Source organism: Pinus tabuliformis, chromosome 5_2 (assembly GCF_031772625.1).
Source record: "Pinus tabuliformis cultivar Carrire ecotype Pingquan chromosome 5_2, CPIR1, whole genome shotgun sequence".
NCBI lineage: Eukaryota > Viridiplantae > Streptophyta > Pinopsida > Pinales > Pinaceae > Pinus > Pinus tabuliformis.
Window position 1 is genome coordinate 102,263,755 of NC_142306.1, and position 11,632 is coordinate 102,275,386.

The following is an 11,632-nucleotide window of genomic DNA, read 5'->3' on the forward strand; positions in this document are numbered from 1 at the left end:
TGCAGCAGAAGGGATTAAACGAGAATTGACGACACCCCCATAACCCTCAACATAATGGGGTTGTCAAGAGTAAGAATGGGAGCATAGTAGGGCAGCAGGGTGATGTTGCATGATCAGGGCCTACCACTACACTTGTGGGCTGAGGCATGCAACACAACATTTTATGTTCTAAACCATAGCCCACATTAGATACTTGAGATGAAGGCACTAGAGGAGGCTTATTCCGATAAGAGGCTAGATATTGGCCACTTCAGGATTTTTGGGTCATCAGTTTATTGCCATGTGACCAAAGATGCACGGAAGAAGATTGAGCCAACAACAGAGTTGGGGATCTTTGTGGGGTACACTGATACACCCCACAACTATCAGGTGTACATGCTGACTAGTCGTATGAGAGTGGTTCACAAGGATATTAGGTTTAATGAGGAGAAGGCCATGCGAGTATCCCTTGAGAGGGAGCTTGAGCTACATGCGGATGAGGAGATTTTAGCTCCTAAGGTTGATGGGCCTCAAATTGATGTGGAGCAGACACATGCAGAGGTTCAGAGAGTGGAGACATCCACTCAGGCAGAGTCTTCCAGAGAGGGAAGGAAGTGCACTAGAGAGGCTGATAGATTGTTGGATGATGCACAAGAGAATGTGGCAGCACCCTCTTCTTAGCGCAGACAGAGGAGGTCACTAGAGAGGTACATTGGATACATGGAACTTATGGGTGCATATGTTGTGATAGAGCCATCTTCCTTTCAAGAAGCAGTGCAGCAGCCGGTTTGGGTTGATGCAATGGTGGAGGGGTATGACTCCATAGTTCGAAATAGTATTTGGGATGTGGTCCCGAGACCGGAGGACAAGTCAGTTATGAGCTCCTGTTGGATTTACAAGGTAAAGCAAGCTGCAAATGGTAGTTTGGAGAAGCATAAGGCTAGATTTGTGGCCCGTGGCTTTTCACATGTAGAGGGGATTGAGTATGATGATACCTTTTCTCCTGTTGCAAGGTACTCTTCAATCAGATCTAATTTGGTACTATCAGCACAGATGGGTTGGAAGATCCATCAGATGGATGTGAAGACTACCTTCCTCAATAGCATGATTGAGGAAGAGGTGTACATAAATCAGCCCGAAGGTTTTGAAACCTTTGACCATGAGTCACATGTGTGCCGAATCAAGAAAGCATTGTATGGGCTAAAGCAAGCACCCCGTGCTTGGTACACCAGGATAGATAGGGACTCCATTGGGTTGGGTTTCACGAAGAGAGAAAAGGATGCAAACTTGTATCACATAGTGTTGGAAGGTAAGTTTTATCATTGTACTTTATGTAGATGATCTTATACTGATAGGTGATGAGAAGACCATCAAATCTTGCAAGGAAGACCTTACAAGAGAGTTTGAGATGAAGGACATGGGGCTCATGCATTAACTTCTTGGCATGGAGGTATGGCAGGGAGATGGGGAGTTTTTGGTATCTCAAGGCAAGTATTCCAACGAGATACTCAGGAAATTCTGCATGGATAGAAGTAAACCCATGGAGACTCCTCTAGCTAGTAAGTGGAGGAAGGAGGATGCTACTTTAGGGGAAGTAGTGGAAGCTATTGTTTATAGGTAGCTTGTGGGTTGACTCGTGTACTTGGTGAACACACGATCGGATATGTGCTATGAAGTTAACCAGCTTAGTCAAGTGATGGTTAGGCCTACCAAGCTGTATTGGAAGGCAGCAAAGCATGTATTGAGATACCTCAAAGGCACTACTCAGTTTGGGTTATGGTACAAATGGATAGAGGTAGTGAAGCTTCAAGGCTTCACCGATGCAGATTGGGTAGGGAGTCCATCCAACAGAAAGAGAAAATCAGGAGGGATCTTTAGTGTTGGGTCAGCAACAGTTTCTTAGTACAGCAGGAAACAGAGATCAGTTGCACTTAGTTCGTTAGAGGCAGAGTACATGGCTGCAAGTTAGGTAGCACGTGAGGTTATATGGATGAGGAAGATCATGGTTGGTTTGTTTGGTCAGCAGATGGATTCGACAGTGATTTATTTCGATAATCAGAGTTGTATCAAACTCTCTGAAAATCAAGTCTTTCATGATCAATCCAAGCATATTGATAACTGGTATCGTCATCTCAGAGATTGTGTATTGAGGCATATCATGCTATAAATTCGAGTTTCACAGAGACAGGATTGGGGTAGTTGATAATCCCTTTCTTGTTGAGAGGGAGTGTTGAGAAATGGAAACAAGAAATTCTAGTCTAATTTTTCCTTGAATTAAACTGTGAATTAAATTCGAATTCTATTTTCATAGCAACTTAAAATAGTTAAATTAAGTTTATTAAACTTACTTAACTTAGGAAATTCAAGTTGGAAGTCTTTTGGAAGTCATGTATATGTTCTCCCTACTTTGTAGCAGTCTATTGTGAGTTAATTGTGAGTTCTAAAATAGAAGACTTGGTTTCATGAGTCAGTTCAGTTAAATTAGTTCTCAAACTGACTGAGAGAACTAATAGGGAGTTAACAGTCAGTGGTGACACTAATGAACTCCACCAGTGCTACTCTAGTTAAATGAATATTTACTCATCAGAAAATCATGCATGTCAATTATGAGAAAGACCCAGTTGAAACTAGAGTACAGGGACAATGTAATATTTGTTTTAGATATTTCTGAGTTGCACTGATATTGCATGCATTCAGGAACTGATCCTTCAGGGATTAAACTATTTTTAGAGGCTTTATTTCCCTTTAAATACAAGTTATCCTTCATAGGAATTACACATTAGAATAGAGAATTTGAGAGCTTGTGACAAGGCTAAGCTTTGGCCTTGAGATTACTTATGAGTTGGAGATTGAATTTTCCGAGTGTTGGGGTTGTTCTAGAGAGAACAAGAATTGTAATTTCATCTTGATTTTCTGGATTAATACAATACAGATAGTGGGGTTTTGAGCCGTTTCTTTCCATGTATATTTATTGTGTTATGTGCCTTTGATTCTCTTCCTCTATTGATTATTGTTTGCTTGATGTTTATGGGCTTTGGCTGTAAAGAGTAGAAGTAGATTCTTGTCTCTTGCTTTAGAAAATTGCATTAGCTTGTGAATCTATAGGATTTCCTACAACTAGAATCAAGACTTTCATGAGGTGATGAGGAAGAAAGGGATGAAGAAATAACAGGTGAAGAAGGCAAAGGATCAACTTTAGGATCAACTTGAGGTTGATGTTATTCAGGTGGAGGAAAAATTTGTTGAGGAATAGTTTGGACAGTCAGAACCGTAGTGTTCGAAAACAACAAAACTGGAAAACCAATGGTAAATTCGGGAAGGGGAAACATTTACTTATAAGGAGCACCTATATTTCCAAAATAAGGAAAAGGACTATGATTCCCATCATAGGGGTTTCCTTGATTGGTAGACTCAAGAACTGTTTCCATTAGCCTTAACCTAAGATCTACTAAGGAGATTTTCCACGGTAAGGATGTTGTTCTGCACTCAATTAATTGATTTTAGAAATTAACAACACAAAATAAAATGAAAGGGTAACTAGAAAAAACGGTTTACCAAGCAAATGTGAACTGCAATATACACCTTGGCGAACCAAGGACTTAACACACATGCAGGAAATCTCCCCAAATGTTGTGTTTGGTGTATCACGGTATAGAAGGCGACCAACTTGGTTACATATGGCGAGGATAAAAACCTATAGGGGACTTCCAAAATATAATCAACGGTATGTGGAAGTGCAGTCCGTAGTAGTGCTATCTAATGTGTAACCGTTAGATGAGAATGTTCCCATATACTTATCATGCGTGGAGTGCCATCTAATATAATCGAAGCTACGTGGAGAACAATCCTATACACTTATTTGCATGGAACGAGATATCACACCCATAATGCAACAATGCAAAAACAAAAACTCTTGTGTTTAAAGACACTGGAACACGTCTCTAGCTTAGACCTCTATGTGTGTCGTTAAGTTTCAAATTATCTTTAGGTTAATTGAGATGAATTTTAATGTTTATCTTCAATTAATTTTTAGTTTCAAGTCTCATAACGCGATTTCACCTGAACACACATATGATGCACCTAATATGAAAAAAATAACTCTTCTCATTTTCAATGAAAGTTATCTAGTGTAGGGAAGAGGTGCAAAAAATGATGTAACAATCAAATGTGCAGCAAAGAAGAGCTTCCTAACTAGATCTTTCAATTTCACTATTCCAATTCAATTCAAAGCATTAAAAGATGTCAAACCATGTAGTGTAATCTAGGCACGATTCCCATGAAAACTATGCAAATATAAACTATGAAAAATTTCCTTTCCTTCTATGAAAATGAAAATTCTAACTATGTAAATGTGATCTATGCAAGAGAATTCTTGAAAACAAACACAAGAGGATTCCAATTAAATCAAATGTAATCTGAGATTTCATGAAGAGAGGATTCAAACTGAAATTGGGTGAAAATTTAAAAAATAAAAAAAGATGATATTCAAAAGAAATTAACACTCATCCACAATTCAACCCCCTCCCCATCCCCCCAAGGATTGAAGGGGAATATTTTTTGCAAAAATGAAGGAAAAAACATGAAATTTCACACACAAAACCATAGATGAAAATTCAAAGATTTTTCTTTTCAATCCCACTTAATTTTCAAATATGATGAGAACTAAGATGCAAAGTTTAACCACTGATTCAAACAAGCTTTTCAAAACAATGACTAGAACACCAATTCATCTAAGCACTCAATGATCAAACAAATTAGTTTTCAAATAACCTAATGATAAGAAAAAAGGAAATATAAACAAATCCTTACCAAAGGCACTAAAAATGAAGCAAACAAAATGGAGGCTTCAGAGAGACCACATGACACTCAAATACTCAAGGAAGAGCAGCTGGAAGAAGGGTCATTAGAGGGAAAATCAATACAAAAGAAAATTTATGCATGAACATGGACCACTGTAGGGCAAGGGAGGAACCAGTATTATGCAATGCAGGCTTAAACAAGGCTCAGTTGGGGTGTAAATCTATGTCAGAAGACCAGAGGATGAGTTGGTCTAGGGATGAAAAGTTATGATAAAAATATTGCAATTGAGATTCAATGAAAGATCTTCATGGGTCTATTATTGAATGAATAAGACAATAAAGTTTCGAAGAAGAGGTAAGACAAGCAAAATGGACAAAGAAACCACCAAGGGAATACATTGTTCCCCAGTATGGTCACTAATTTTTTATGCTGAATCTATGACTGCAGACAAAAGTATCTTCCTTAGGACTGGTCGACTGACCTAGAACAATAGAAAGACAAAGGGACTAATGCTTTCCTTAAATTACATAGATAATGGGATGAAGCTGTTGACAGTGTTGGACCCGCCAACATGTCAGGGGATCTCCCCATAAGAAGTCCCAACTAGACCTCAGACCATTTGGAGTAGGAGTCCCAGCAGCGGGTAGTATGGTATCGCCTTCATTGCGATTACATGTAGAGGTAAGAAATATGTCCTTGTTGGAAGCAAGGGTGTGACCTTTCAACAAGTCAGGGTGATTGCCACTTACAATACCATGGGTGGATGAATACCATGGGTTGATGCCATTTTCCATTCGAATCATTCCTCACTCCTTAAGAAGCAATGGTCCCCATTGCATGAAGTTCCCTCCTACGAAGCCTTTGTTGAATATAAGAGCCACTGAAGAGAAGGGTTTTATGTGGTTAACCCATAACCATGATGAATGAAGATCCTAGGATAGAGATACCATATAATGCTTGTGACGAACAGTGATACTGACAATGTGTAGCCTAGAAAATGGACTTCAATGAAGTGTGGTTTTGGGGACGTCCCATAACCATGATGAACAAAGATCTGAGAATAGAGATACCCTGTAATGCTTGTGACCAACTGTGACACTGACAGTGTGTAGCCTAGAAAATGGATTTCCATGATGTGGGTTTGTGGATGACCCATAACCATGAAAAACGAAGATCTGAGGATAGAGATACCCTATAATGCTTGTGACCAATTGTGATACTAACAGTGTGCAGCCTAGAAATGGACATCGATGACAAGGATTTTGTGTGGTTGACCCATAACCATGATGTTGGTTGTTGATGAAGTAGAAGTTGCCTACATAGCCTGGGGTGGGAGGGCACGTCTCCAAATAACCCAAGCCGAATGCTGCTATGCTGAAATTGATGAATGTGAAGCAAGTGCCTACTAAAGCAGGGTGGGAGGGCATGTCTCCAAAAAGAACTCGCTCTGAATGCTGCTCTAGAATTAAAATGGACATAACTCGGTCAATATAACTCAGAATATTTGTTATAACCTATTTTTGGAAACAAAAGGAACATTTTTCATCTTCCCATGTGTTGGAAATCATTATCTAGACACTCTAGAATCTCAGATTCACGGTGTAACTTTTCCACCATCACAAAAGTTATGAAAATTAGTTGATTTTAAATCAGTGATATATCCCACATCTGAACTCCAATTCGACCCAACTTTTTTTGAAATTGAGAGATTTTTCGATAGGATCTCATATCTACAATCAATTTTCTGAAATTCTACACCAAAATTGTAAAAAAAGATAGGAGAGTCGTCATCCATGAATTGTCATTAGAAACATTTCTGCAACATATCTGATTTTAAATCAGCGATATCTCCCTCATTCGGACTCCAATTCAGCCGATTCTTTTTTTGAATTTGGGTATTTTTTCACAAGGAATCTAGATATGTTATTTCTTTTTTAAAGTTTTCACCAAAAATTTCAGATCTTATCTGCAAACTCGCTGCTCAAAAACATTCCTGCAAAAAAATGGAAAAACATAAATTCTTCTCGCTTGGACCAAGAAAATGCTCTGTGGAGGACGTATCACATGATTGAAGTTTGTTGAATATTTCTGCAAAATTTGAAACTGAAATATGCATCAAACCCCCATTCCCATGGAATAATAACCTACTCTAATACCACTGATCCGGATCTTGGGGGGATGCCCCCAAAATCTGAAAGTTTGAAATAGGTCTTGGGGGAGGAGGCCCCCAAGATCTGAAAAATTGAAATGCTAGAAGAAAAGAGGAGAATGCCCAATAAACAAAACCACAAATAATTTTTTTATTAAAATGAAGAATAACTGTAAAAGCTACATTGTGGCGGACAAACTATCCTTTTACAAAATGCGACTTGTTACTTATAGTATTTTTTTGTCACAATACCATGGGAAAATACCATGGGTGGATGTCACTTACAATAACATGAGTGGATAAATACCATGGGTGGATAAATACCATGGGTAGATGCCACTTACAATACCATGGGTAAATTCCATGGGTGGATGAATACCATGGGTTGATGCCATTTTCCATTCAGATCAAGGGGAGAGGAGTGTGCCCCTTAGAAGCTTGTAATAGTATGCAGCTTGAAAGGGAACACACAAGATGGAAGACATCCCAATATGGAAACCAGAATAGTCAACAATCCAAAGTGATGAGTTAAACCAACAACATGGTTTGATAAGATTCATACAAACACATATGGAATAGTCCATATATACATGCATAAGTTACAAATACATACATTGTTAGAGTAACCATAATGGTCAAACTACAATAACAATATATGCATGAAACATGCTGGCTCTATTATATTAAAAGAGTGAAAGATCTAATCATACATACAACCATGACAACCACTAGCCCCAATAGTGGAACATTACAATCACTGCTGCCTACTTCTCCAAAGAGATGTACCAGTTCTGCACTATGGAGAAGAGCAAGCTTGTTACAATACACTCTAAGATTTCTCTAAGTTATACCTATCAAAAGCTTGGCTCCCAAAAGCCCCTTCAATGAGTTATGAGGTTCTATATATAACAAAGGGTGGGGTGACCCTTGAAATTCCCCTTTGTGACTCTTGATCTACCCTCATGACTCTTTGACTTACATATGACTGTTTACATTCTATTATTGACAATTTGTCTTTCACTATCGAACATGTTTACAATACAATATGCACATGTACCCATGTGAGACAAAAATGGGCTTGATTAAACCATACAAGAAGTGACTGAGATTCAGACAACTATGGGAAGACTAACTCGTTGACATCCTTGGTGATCAATGGTGGTGAACTGATGCCAAGCTTGGAATTCTACTATGGTGTCCGCGTACTCGGTGGTGACATATTTCTGAAAACGAACTCTTGCCTCCATTTCATACGGGTACACTGATTTGGAACCTCTTTCCAACTCATCATATAACATGCGCACCATGGTCTTGAGTGTAGCCAAACTAGTGACATACAGGTGCATAGTGTCTTCACTCATCTACAAATCTATGTTGGTGTCTATGTGCATCAGCTACTCGAAGTACATGTCCAGCTCCAATCAAACTTAGTTCTTTTCTTTTGCCTCGGTGAGTGTGAAAATGGATGGGATCGCATGCATGCACAAAATGACATCCATGCTCCTGAAAACTTGTGCATGTGAAGCCTGTAAGCTGGTGATGAGCTGTGGGAGAACCTCATAGTTCTGGATCTGAATCTGGATGTGTGCCTTCAACTCCACTACCTTTGGATTCATCATCTTTGGCAAGTAAAATGAGGCTCCCTTGTACCTCATTCTCCATACCTAGATGTGATCGACAATAGTGTGTATGTCTGTCAAGATGCGTGCTCTCCTAGTACAGTGTTGCTGCCAACAATTAATATGGAAAACTAGCTTATGCATGGTGACAAACATGAAGTACAACTTCCGCATGTCCATCTCGAGAGACGATACATCATCAAGTATTGCCTTCTTCAACTCTGTTCTGGTGGATGTTGTAGCTTTCTCTTCTCCCTGCCTGGCCACTTGCAACTCCTTAGCCATGCACTCATTCTTAGCTATCAAGAATCTCACACTTAAGTTGGCGGCTTCATCATATGCCTTTGTAGAATCAGCCAATGCAGCTGGATGTCTACGCAAATCAAACACTATCACTCATTCTTGAAAATGTGCAGGAGATTCGTGAGCATCCAGAGTGGGAACTTTATGCGATTGCACAACTCTGTGTTGTGACTCGTCAAAGGACATGTTGTGCACATCTGCTTCTGGATTTTCCTCAAGGATTTCATTGTCTCCTTGATCCCTTAGGACTTCCCCTGCTCATATATCTGGTGAAGCTAGTGGAGTGACCTCTGGGTCTTTGGACATGAGTTCTGTATCATGATCCTATCCCGACTGAACCAAATCCGTGTCCATCTGTTCCAACATTTGTTCATTCTCCTGAGCAAAATCCTTCTCCTGCAACTATTCATCCTATTTGCTATATGTCAGTTGTGGTGAGTCAATAACCTGTATTTGCGCAGTTTCATCAATGTGTGCACATTGTTCTTCCTATTGTTCCTATTCTTGTTGCGCTTCCTTCTCCTTTTTGCATAGCTATTGTTCTTCCCTTAGTTGTTGCTTCACCTCCTACAACTTCTTCTCTACCTCCTCTAGTTTCTTCTTATCCTTATTTCTTTGGGCAATCCTTCTGTTGCGCTATGTCTCCTTGCCTCGATCTCAAAGCTACTCTCATTACAAGTGGATCTTCCTTGAACTTGCATATTTTCTCTGCTTCTACACTGTCGGCAACCTTCCTCTTTCCTTTGTCATGCGCAGGTTTTCTGCCCTCTGCTGTTGCTAATGTTGATACTCTCTCAAGTGTTGCTACCTTGTGCGCAGCTAATCATTCTACAGCCACTATTACTGGTTCATTGAGCCTCCAAGAGTTGTATTAGTATCTCCATGGGTCTTCCTCAGGCTAATAACATGGCCCATGGATCCAAGGATGCTACACTCTCACAGACTGGTCCTTCACTAAGAAATGTGGGTCATATGGATTCAAACTTCTAGTGTCGAAGGTGAACCTCTTGAATTCCTTCGTCTCGGCCTCATCATGCTTGAGACTTTGGATCTCATACAACCCGATCTGCAAACGAAGAGTAGGCCAAGGTGCCTTCTTCCTCCAGTGTAGTCTCACTGACAACCTTGTCAAGATGTTATATGCAACCTTTTGCATGACCAACTTGTCCATGGAAAACTTTGGTAACAGACACGGAGCCTTCTTCGCACTGTACATCCGAATGAAGGTTCCAAGGGGAGAGGAGTACCAATCTTCTATGTTAACCAATGCCTCCATCGCTACGTGTGACATGCAAGGTGGAACCTGCTCAAAGATCACTTGTACACTGAGGTGACGAAGTGGTCTAATAGTTGTAGTATAACTCCACAAAAATTGCATGCGGAGAACAAACTGCAATAGATGTGCACAGAGGTTTCTGAAGGTGTCCATGCCCAACCCAAGTTAGGGAACTGTTGATGGGCACAAATTGCATCAAGCATGTAGGCAAACATGAATAGATTTTCTTTTTAACCCTTAGGTGAATTTCAGGGATTTGTTACTTTCCCCTTTAGCTAAAGAGCCAACATGTCGGACCAATTGAAAGGTCTTGCTTCGTTTGTCACCTGATCTAATGCAATCACCCAACTCTATGGGAAGGTTTTTGTACTCTCTTCACCATATAAGCGGCAGGAAAATATGATGAAGAAGTGATAAGCCTTCTGTAGTGTCTTTGTCTTGTATACCTAGTTGGGTGTCGTCTTGAACTTAGACAACTCTCTCACCCAGCTCTTAAAGATGTCTCTTGAGTTTGCATTGCTACTGGGATTGGTGAAGAGTGCTTCCATTTTTTTCACTGGCTGCGGTAAGTGATACATCTCTTGATATTTATCTTCCCTGAAGGTAGCAAGTTTTGTTCCACTGACACTTCTCATACCATTGTCTTTGGATTAGTATGTGAGACAATCTAGTGGATCATGTCCCCGCATGGAAATGCGGGATACTTGCATGCAACCCGGTACAAACCAGACTTGTGTATGTTGACGTAAACTTTGTAGTCCTCTAGATTCTCCTCAAAGGTGCCTGAAAATATGTCATTGATGTCTTACCATGTAATCTTGATCTCCTTGTCTATGAACAACTTAGTGTCTTCATAAATGGGTAAGCTCATAGAAACTTGCTCAAATGCATCCCCAGTTATGCTCTCAATGGTGTCCTTTGACCCTGTCCTCTTGGACGCCATTGTACTTGTAATGTTGAGGGACTATTGAACACCTGTGATACTTGGAGACAAAGAAACATTCATGGCAAGAAAAATGTCAGTTTAAAACCAAAAGAAACTTGAGGACTAAGATGCAACTCACTTGGGTGACTAACTAAGGTGTGACTGACTAGGAAATTTGCATAATTTTCTCTGGGAGAGGCTAGGAGACTGATTGCCATAACTATAGAGAGCGTAGTACAGACTGCCAGTGAGATGGCTTGCTACTGAAACTGCACAGATCATAGTCCATCTTGGCCTGCTGAGGACTAGAACTACGGAATGTGTAGTTTTAGCCAGCATGACTATTATTCGGGAAATTCCACTGCATAATCCTAGGGTCCAACTGAGGAACTGCCTCTCAAAATTGTGTAGAGAACATCCTGGGAAGCCAGTGTGAGGCAGGAGCTGCACATTCCTAGGAGCAAGGAAAGGCCTTCCATCCTAGAAATGTGCAGTGCAAGCTAGGCAAAGCAAGGTCCAAGACAAGCAGCTCAGACCTATAGATGGGCGACTGAAAATAATAAGGATTGAATGCATGTGCA